The sequence below is a fragment of the Suricata suricatta genome, chromosome 9 (assembly GCF_006229205.1).
Source record: "Suricata suricatta isolate VVHF042 chromosome 9, meerkat_22Aug2017_6uvM2_HiC, whole genome shotgun sequence".
Taxonomy (NCBI): Eukaryota; Metazoa; Chordata; class Mammalia; order Carnivora; family Herpestidae; genus Suricata; species Suricata suricatta.
The window spans coordinates 24,263,344-24,272,102 of NC_043708.1; the positions used below are offsets into that span (position 1 = coordinate 24,263,344).

The following is an 8,759-nucleotide window of genomic DNA, read 5'->3' on the forward strand; positions in this document are numbered from 1 at the left end:
GGAGAGGGAAGCCCTGGGCCAATCAGCCCCTGCTGGGAGGTGACGTCAGGAAAGCCCAGAAGGTTCCACTTCCACCGCTGCCACGGGGGTGCACCCTCTCCTCCCCACTAGAGAGTAGCCAGGGCCAGCCTGGGCCCCCTTCCAGCCCTCCAGCTGGCCAAGGACAGGCTGGGCTGGGCTGCGTTAGTCCCCAGACTTGTTGCCCTGCAATCCACACCTGTCAGGCAGGTCTTCCTGCCCCGAGCCACGTGCCCTCCCTGTGGGGGAAGGAGCCAGCAAGTGCTGGGACTTCTTCTGCAGGCTGGCTTTTCCAGATCTTGCTTGTAAACCCTGGTCAACAGTGAACCCCGTGTGTCAGACAAGGAGGGGGCAGTGGTAGGAGGTAAGTAGAGAAGGTGAGGCAGGAGGCTATGCACAAGCAGAAAGGCCAGGCCTCCTCAAGCGCAATCAGGGAGCACCCCAGAGGAAGAGGATCACGAGCATCCCAGAACATTCTAAGTGGGAGGGACTTTTCAGAGCACTTTATTTTGCAGAAAGAAAATAGGCCTAGAAAGAGAAGAGCAGGTGATTTCCACAAACAAGGCGAGCAGCGGACAAACGGCGGGTGGATCAAGGCCCTCTTGACCTGGTCTCAGTCCTCCGGTTTCCCTGAGTGAGACAAGAGGACAGTCCTCTACCTCCTGTCTGCTCCTCCCTGAGTGCCCCTGCCTGCTGCCCTGCCTGCCTTCTTGCTCAGCTGTCCTCCACCCAATCAGCACCCTGCCCCTACCCGTTGTCCCCTTTCCCCTCACCAAGGGAACACTCATTTATTTATTGTCTGGCCCATACAAAGCTATGCATTCTTCTGGATAATAAACCAAAGCTAGAGCTTAGATGTTTTCTGCAGGAAATTTCACATTCCAGGGGAGAAAAGGAAAGGAATGGGTGGTTTTGGAGCACTTTACAGGTGCAGGGCGTTTCCCCTACATGACTGTGACCTTGAGAGTACCTCTATCCCGGTGATGAGTTCCAAAGTCACAGTTTAAAGCACTGGGCTCCAGGTTCCAAAGCAGCCACGCTTGGGCTGGAGCCTGCCTCCCAACGTGCGCCCTTGCTTCTGCAGTGCGCAACCTTACAACCCAGCCTTCGGGGAGTGGTCTGCATGATGTCATTGCAGCCCCACAGCGCCCACGACAGAGCTACTGCTATCCTGCCTTCTTACAGAGGAAGGAACTGAGGCACAGGGACGCTCAACGAGGAAGAATCGGAGCTGGAATTTGAACCCAGGGCTTCCTGCTGTAGATCCATGTGCTTAATCAAGCACGGCCTGACCCCCGCGGCACACGTCCAGCCCCCCACCCCATGCCCAGGCCTTCTGTCTTGGGCAGTGCGTTTCAAGCTAGGTGTCCGGAGTCTCCATGGGGAGGGCAGGGGCTGTGAGTCCTCTTTTGGAAGCTGGTATTGGCAGAAGGCCACTCCCGTAAGGCTTGACAAGGGGGACTTGTGGGTATGGGCTAAGAGTGCAGCTTGAGATGCGCATCTCTTGCTCTTTTTCAGAGTTCTAGCCCCAGGGCCTATTGCCAGGTGGGAGCAGTGACATTCCCTTCCCAGCTGATTCCTCCCCAAGAGTCCCCCCACCCCCAAAGAGAGGCTCTCTGAGCTGTCTGGAAAGCTGCCTGGCTGCACATGTCAGGGATTCTTGTTTCCAGTGAGCCCAGTAGCTGTGAGGCGATTGGAGGATGTAAGGCCTAAATGGGGCCAGGGGCCCATGGCTAGAGGACAGCGCTCCTGCCCCAGGCTGATGCACTTTTCTTACATGATATAGCCATTCCCCCCAGCCCCCTGCAGGGTGTGTACAGATAGTAAGTTAGAGTCAATACCAATCTGGTTGAGGCAGGTCATCAAACCTGGGAAGAGTCCCTGCCAAACAGGAATATCCTCACCCCCAGCTGCACGCATGCTTGGCTCCTTTGGGAGGAGTGAGAGAGATCATCACATTCTCAGTCAGGAAGCATGGCCTGTCCTTGCTTTTTTGGGCCTTCTAGTCAATCACAATTTCTTCACCATTTGGAATGTGGTCATAAATAAGCCAAGGTCCTTGTTGATATGCTGGGCTGGGTGAGGGAGGGTTCCAGAAACACACAGCTTGGTAACGGAGGGACCACTGTTTTCAGTTGGACGCTTTGGCTCGGGTTTTGACAAGTGTGTAGGAGCTCCATGAGCAGTGAGAGGGAAATTCCAGGTCTTACTTGTTTACCATTTAAGATAAGAAGCCACCCTTTGCAGACTACAGGAGGGCTGGGAAGTGCTCTACCTTTGTGGGAAAGCATGACTCAGGAATGAAGCCGTTCTGGGTCTGATGGTGACTCTCCCAGAAACTGGAATTCTGGTCTCCGCCCCGCTGGTCAGGCCTCTAGCCCTTCCCTGGGCTCAGCTGGAAGATTTGGCCAAACCAAATTCTTCTCTCTGAGCAAGCCACCCAGCGTGTGGATAGCTGGGACCCACAGAGGTCAAGGGAGGATCTTTTAGTGGTGCTGCAGAGTCAGCACACAAATGGGAGGCTCCCCACCCGACCCCTGACCGTGCCTCCGAGGCACCGGCCACCCTCTTCACTTGCTCTTGCCTGATCCTGAAACAGCCCAGCCGAGGCCCCGACCTGCCGTTCTGGATCTCTTGCTTGGCTCAGTGGGTCAGAACCCAGACTCCAACATGCCTATCTTAGAGCATTCCCTAGGTCCTGAGATTTTCCCAAGCAACTTGGTTGATTCGGGAGCCCTCTGAGCGACTCTCAGGTAAGTCCTCATGAATCGCAGAAGTCCCAGTCCCAGACCCAAGTTCTGTGCCCACAGGCAGTCACCCACTTGAACATGGCAGAGCCAAGGTTCGTCATTTCCAGGACCAGGTGGGTTGACTGCAGGGCAAAGTGCGTGGAGTGGGCATACCTGGTCTGTTCATGGCAGGAGGGAATGCCAAGCTGTACAGAGATTTGGTCTCAGCTGAATTTCTTTCAATGCATTAAAGGCATATCAGTCTTACCTCTTTTCTCTCTCTCTCTATTTGTTTTAAGCAGGCTCTATGCCCAATGTGGGCCTGGAACTCACGACCCCAAGATCAAAAGCGGCATGCTCGACTCACTGAGCCAGCCAGGTACCCCTGGATCTTACCTATTTTCAAGTTAGAGTTTCCCCACGTGGCAAGTAAGAGTGGGGCTTCATTACCTACATCACCAAAGTCACAACACCAAAGAGTGCTTTGCTCACAGCTCCTTTATTTCACAGATACCTATGGACCACCTACCAGCTGCCAGTTTTTACTCCAGACACAGGGGATTCAGGAGGAAGAGAAACAAAGGTCCTGTCCTCAGGAAGCTTACATCACTCTGGTTGGGCAGACCAACAACACATAAATACGCCATGTCAAAATATGTCAGGTGATGCCAGGTGCTAAGAAGATGAATAGAGTAGGTAGGGGAGAGTGATTGGTAGGTTGGAGAAGAGTGTTATCATTTTATACAGGTTGTAGAAGGCCCTGCTGGTGAGGTGGCATCAAAGAAGAGACTTGATCTAGACATGAGGCAAGAGTGTTGCAGGCTGCTAGACAACATCATCATAATCACACTGTACCGTACACACTGATTTAACCCGTCTGCCTCTGGCTCTGACGCTTAGAAAGAAAACATGACATTTGCTCACGTTGGGTCTTCGGTTCTGAACACCATCCATCCATTGTTTGCAGGTGTCCGTCTCCCCCTCTAGAAAGTCTTCTGTAAGCCCGAGCGCCAGTCCAGGCGTAGCACATGGAACAGAGGAGGACGTTTGTGAACTGACTGCCTTGCACACGCAGAAAGGCATGAACAGAGGCCTGGGGCCGGGTGTGCGGCCCAGGCCGCGGGCAGAAGCATATCCTAGGAAGGAGGCAGGAGCGAGCTCTAATGTCAGGCGCCACAGTTGGTTCGGTGGCTTTGTGCTGGTCCTTCTACGGAAAAATCGTTGCAAACACCTCTATCGTGACTGCTGCTGTCCTCGGCACTCTGTATGCATTAATGCATTTCATCCTCATAAAAGCCCTATGTGGCAGGTACCATTATCACACCCATTTTACAGGCCAAGGTTCTGAAGCAAGGAGGGGTTAAGTGGTCTGGCTAAGGTCACATGGTGGATGCTCAGAAGAGCTGGGATGTAAACCAAAGAGCCCTCGTTCTTATCCTTACCCCGTAGATTTATACTCTGTAGCCTTACCCCCTAGGCAGGTCCCCTCCATCTTTCACTGGGGTGTTTGTGCCCCTAGGCTCTGGGAAAAGCCAAATCATTCTTGAGACTCAACTTCCAGGAAGGTCAATATAAGGCAAAGATTTCAGGGAAAAAAACCTAAATTTTAATTATAAGTCGTTTAAGACATGTTTATGCAGCCATATGTCATAGTGAATAATAGCCCAAAAAGCCAGGTGAATTTTTAAGATTAAAAAAGGAGGCTTCCAACCCCCGTTGATGGGTTGCAGGGTTTCTATCCCCAGGTCACCTGCCCTGACCGCCAGCCCAGGGGGACCAACTTCCCGTCATCCCAGCATGAGTGTGTGTGTGTGTGTGTGTGTGCGCGCGCACGCGCGTGTGTGCATGTGTGAACGCGGGCGTCCCCAGTCACTGTGACGTCTGGATTAGAAGTGAGTCATGAACATGTCAGGCTGGGCTACAGTATGAAGTGTCACTTTCAAATTCTTCTGTTTTAGGCTGGGGCAAGGGGTGAGGGGGGCCGGGCAGGGAAGGGGCTGGACCTCGGCTCTCCTCAGGAGCTTGCCCAGGGCTCCGGGGTTCCTGGGTTGTGCCTGTGGGACAGTGTCGCACAAGGCTCATCCTACTTAATGCTACCACGGCAGTAATGCGGTAAACCTTAAAATGCCCCGCCCAGGCCCAGTGTCCAGTTTGTAGAGCACATCCTTCGATGGTCCCTCCTGCAGGGTGAGAGGCATGTTCTGTGACCTGGGTTTTCTGTATGTCTGTGTATGTCAAGCCCGGGAACCAGTGTCCCCCCTGCCATGTGCCCCAGAATGGGGCTCCCCGGGAGGCAATGCCCATGGGTGTGTTAAAGGCAGAGCAAGATGAATGTAAGCTGGACACTTTTCACCCACTATTGACAAGGAGCCGAGGACAGACTTGATAATTAATGTGCCAGCATCTTCATTGACCAAGGGAAGGGATTTAGTCACGCAGGGAGACATCGGTGAATGGAAAAGGACAGGGGTGTGTGGGGTGTGTCTGGGGGATAGGAAGGACTCAGACGGGGTGGGCTGAGAGCGAGCGAGAGAACAGAATTGTCTGTGCATCTGGGAGGAAATGTATGTGTGAGAGAAAGAAAACGTGAGAGAATGTGTCTGAGAGCAAATGTAGGGGTGGGTGAGGAGAAATGTGCGTGTGACTGACAGAAGGAGGGAGGGAGACAGGCGGGGTGCGGGGCGGCCGGCCTCTCTCATCCCTGCTTCAGCCACAAGGGCTTCTGGAAAGCCCTGCCGTTTGGAGTGAGGGACATGCAGGAGAGGTGAGATTTCATTACCTTTCCCTTTGTGTGATATTTTCGTGTTAGAAATGTAAGCCGGGAACTATAAATAATCCAGTCACAGCGGCATCCTGGGGATGTATGGCGCATGCCAATGCCAGCCAGCTTCGGTGGGGCGAGGGGGGGGGGGTGGCTTCACTTTACAGAGCCAGGATAAAAGGCTGCCTCTCCTGCACTGGGTCCTCCCAGCCTTGGCCGGGCCCCCACCAGCACAAGCCCTCCCTCCTGAGCCTGGGGCATGGGGCGGGGGGAGAGGCTTAGAAACCCCTTGTCCTGGGCAGTCTGGGGACGAGGCCCAAGTGGGCAGCCAGGGAATGTCGGGAAGGCCAATGAGGCAGGGGGCTGGGTGGGCAGAGGTGCAGGCCTGCCCCGGTGGGTCCCCCTTTGCTCAGCTGCCTCAGACAAGGTGGGGGGGGGGCAACAGGTGGCCCAGACACAGACAGACTCAAGTCTGATAGCCTTCCATTCCTGTTCCTTTCTATGGGCAGGGGGCTGTTTCCGTCCACTGCCAGCAAGCAGCACCAAGACTCCGGTGGGGGCCGATGGCTGTCCCCAGCCCCCTGCCCCGCCACCTCCCAGGAGAAGGTGTACCCCCTGTTGGCCTGAGGAGAGGTCGTTCTCCAAGAGCTTGGGGACTGCTGGCCAAGACAGTGACACCCCAGGGAAGAGATGACAGTATATGGGGCCATGAGAGGGCAGGAAGGGGGCATTCTGGTCTCCCCAGGGCACCTCCCAGGATCTCTCTCCAGCCCTGTTGTGAGGACAGAGGGAAGCCATTTCGGAGCTAGCCACAGGCTTGTCCTCAGGACCCACAGGGCTGGAGGAAGAGGGAGGTCAGGGGTCTCAGGGGGAGGAGCTGCTTCAAGGCACCCCTGTGACATGCCTGTGCGTCCCTGCAGTGTCCCCTGAGCACACTTACGTGGCTGTGTCCCCCACATTCTCTAGACTTCCCAGGGGCAAGAAAATGGACACACTGCTCTTGCTGCAGCCTGGTGGCTATGTGAGCCCTGGCCCCGGGCTTGAGGTGTCAGTTCTGCAGAAGCGGGGGGACCTTGGTGCCGACACATGCCATGCACAGACCCCGAAGACTGGAGCCCTGGAGGGAGTGTGTGGAGTGGGGGAGCAGAGCCCCCTGGATCTCAGAACCCCACTGGATCCCCCCCCTGCTGGTCCTCAAGCTGTCCCTGGGGCTGAGGGTCTCTCTGCCACCCTGCCCCTGGCCCCTCCTGTCTTTTCTGGAAACCCTGGGGCTGGTGTGGCCCAGGAACTGCAGGCACCAGCCTGTCACCTCGACAGTTCTCGCTTTGCTTCCCTTCTAATTCTCTGAGCAAATATTGAACATCCAGAGACACATGGAATCCTAAATGTGGGGGTGGGAGGCGGAGGTGGTAACACAGCTGGCTACTTCTTGGGGCAGCTCAGTCAAGATCAACCTCAGCTCCAGACCTCTGGCTGAGGGAGGCTGCTGGGTGGGGGTGGGGTTAGCCCAGGGGGCAGGGAGGGGCCCTTCCCTCAGAGGATTCCTACTGGGCATCTGTTTCAGGACTGTGGTCTTCCAAAGCAGCCACACATGAGTTGGGTCAGGGTCTTTTCCTGGAGCAGGGTGGTCAGCCTCCAAAAGCAAACCGTGTCTGGGAGTGGGGCATACATAGGAGAATAAAATCTCTGGGGGTGTCGCAGAGGCAGCTCCGCAGAAAGCACGAATGACCTCAAAGCAAGCTTGCCGAATTCTGTGAATGGCAGAGCTGTGACACTGGGAAGGGGAACGGGGGAGCCTCTGAGGATGCATTCTCACCTGATGCATTCTTGATGCACCTGTCAGGGGCTACCCCTTGATGCATCATCACACTGTTCTGGGTGGTTGTAGTCAGGGTTCTGACTGTAAGTGGCAGGATGGACTCTGACATTCTCAAGCAGAGAAAAGATTAGTTGGAAGGATTTGAGGCTGCTCATAGCATCCGCGGGATGGCTGGAGTCCCCGCTTGGAAGGTGGGCAGGATCCAAGGGATGCTAGGCAGTCAGCGTCCTTGCCAAGGTCACGCCACAGGGCAGCCTGCTTAGGATGCCTTTGCTGTTACCACTCCTCTGCCATCAATGGTGTGATGACAGGAAATTTTGTGTGTCAACTTGACCATGAGATGCCCAGATATTTGGTCAAACATTATTCTGGGTGTTTCTATGAGGGAGTCTCTGGATAAGATGAACACTTGAATCCTTAGGCTGAGTAAAGCAGATTGCCCTCTCCAATGCCAGTGGAAGAAGGGAGAATGTTCTCTCTGCCGGACTGTTGAGCAGAGAAATCAGTCTTCTCCTGCCCTTGGACTGGGATTTACCTCATCGGCTCTCCTGGTCCTCCAAGTCTTTGGATTCAGACGGAAACTTACACTGTTGGCCCGTACATACTCCTTAGGAAGGGAAATTCCCACCCCATCCCCCAAACAGGGCAGGAGCATTCTGGATGGCCATCTCAGTCTGCTCCTCCAGAGTTCTGTCCTTCTATCTTTGCCCCCAACTCCGAAGTCCAGGGGGCTGACCTGTGTGGGCCACATCAGCCGGACTCCCACGCCAGGGTCTCCCACTGGAGGAGACTAGGACGGTGGGCAGAGAGAGATGGGAGCATTTTTTTCCTTGTTTCTTTTCTTTGCAGCTCTGGTTCTTTTCAGCTTCCAGCCATCTCCCTCTCTGTCACATCAAGGTCTTCAGAATTCCTTTTGGTTTCTTTTAGCACTGCCTGCCCTTGGCAAATAGTCCCTTTTGAAAGACTCCTCAATTGCCCTTGTTGAGGGTAATGCCTCTTTCCTGCGGGCCCCTCAAATGGGACAGGAAGTCTGGAGATTGGGAGGCAACAGAGCGCCAGCAAATGCCCACAACGTGGCGGTCCAGATGCCGAGGGGAGGCAGGCCACGTGGTACAGTGGCCAGAGCATGGACTTTGGAGACAGACCTCCTGGGGTCTGAATTCTCAGCCTGACTCTTAGTACCCATGTGAACTTGGTCAAGCTCTTAACCATGCTGCCCCTTCTTTGTTCTTCATCTGGGAAATAAAAGTTAATATTGATGTCATAGATTTAGTGTGAGAATCGAATGAGATAAATTTTTCAACACTTGGCACTCAGGACACCAGTGATGGCAAAAAGGGTCCACCTTATGTGTCAGCTCCAGTTGATAAGTAAGGGCTCCTGGGAGCACTGGGTGAAGAATTCTGACCTCTCATCCTGGCCTGGGAGTGAT

The 8,759-nt window shown here is 54.6% G+C and overlaps 1 long non-coding RNA gene across 1 annotated transcript; it reads left to right on the forward strand.

The window, feature by feature from the left end:
* Positions 1–3,084: 3,084 nt before the first annotated feature.
* On the forward strand, positions 3,085–3,979 carry LOC115302003. Its single transcript, XR_003913385.1, has 2 exons — positions 3,085–3,126; positions 3,715–3,979. It is a non-coding gene; the product is annotated as an uncharacterized LOC115302003 (long non-coding RNA).
* Positions 3,980–8,759: the final 4,780 nt, after the last annotated feature.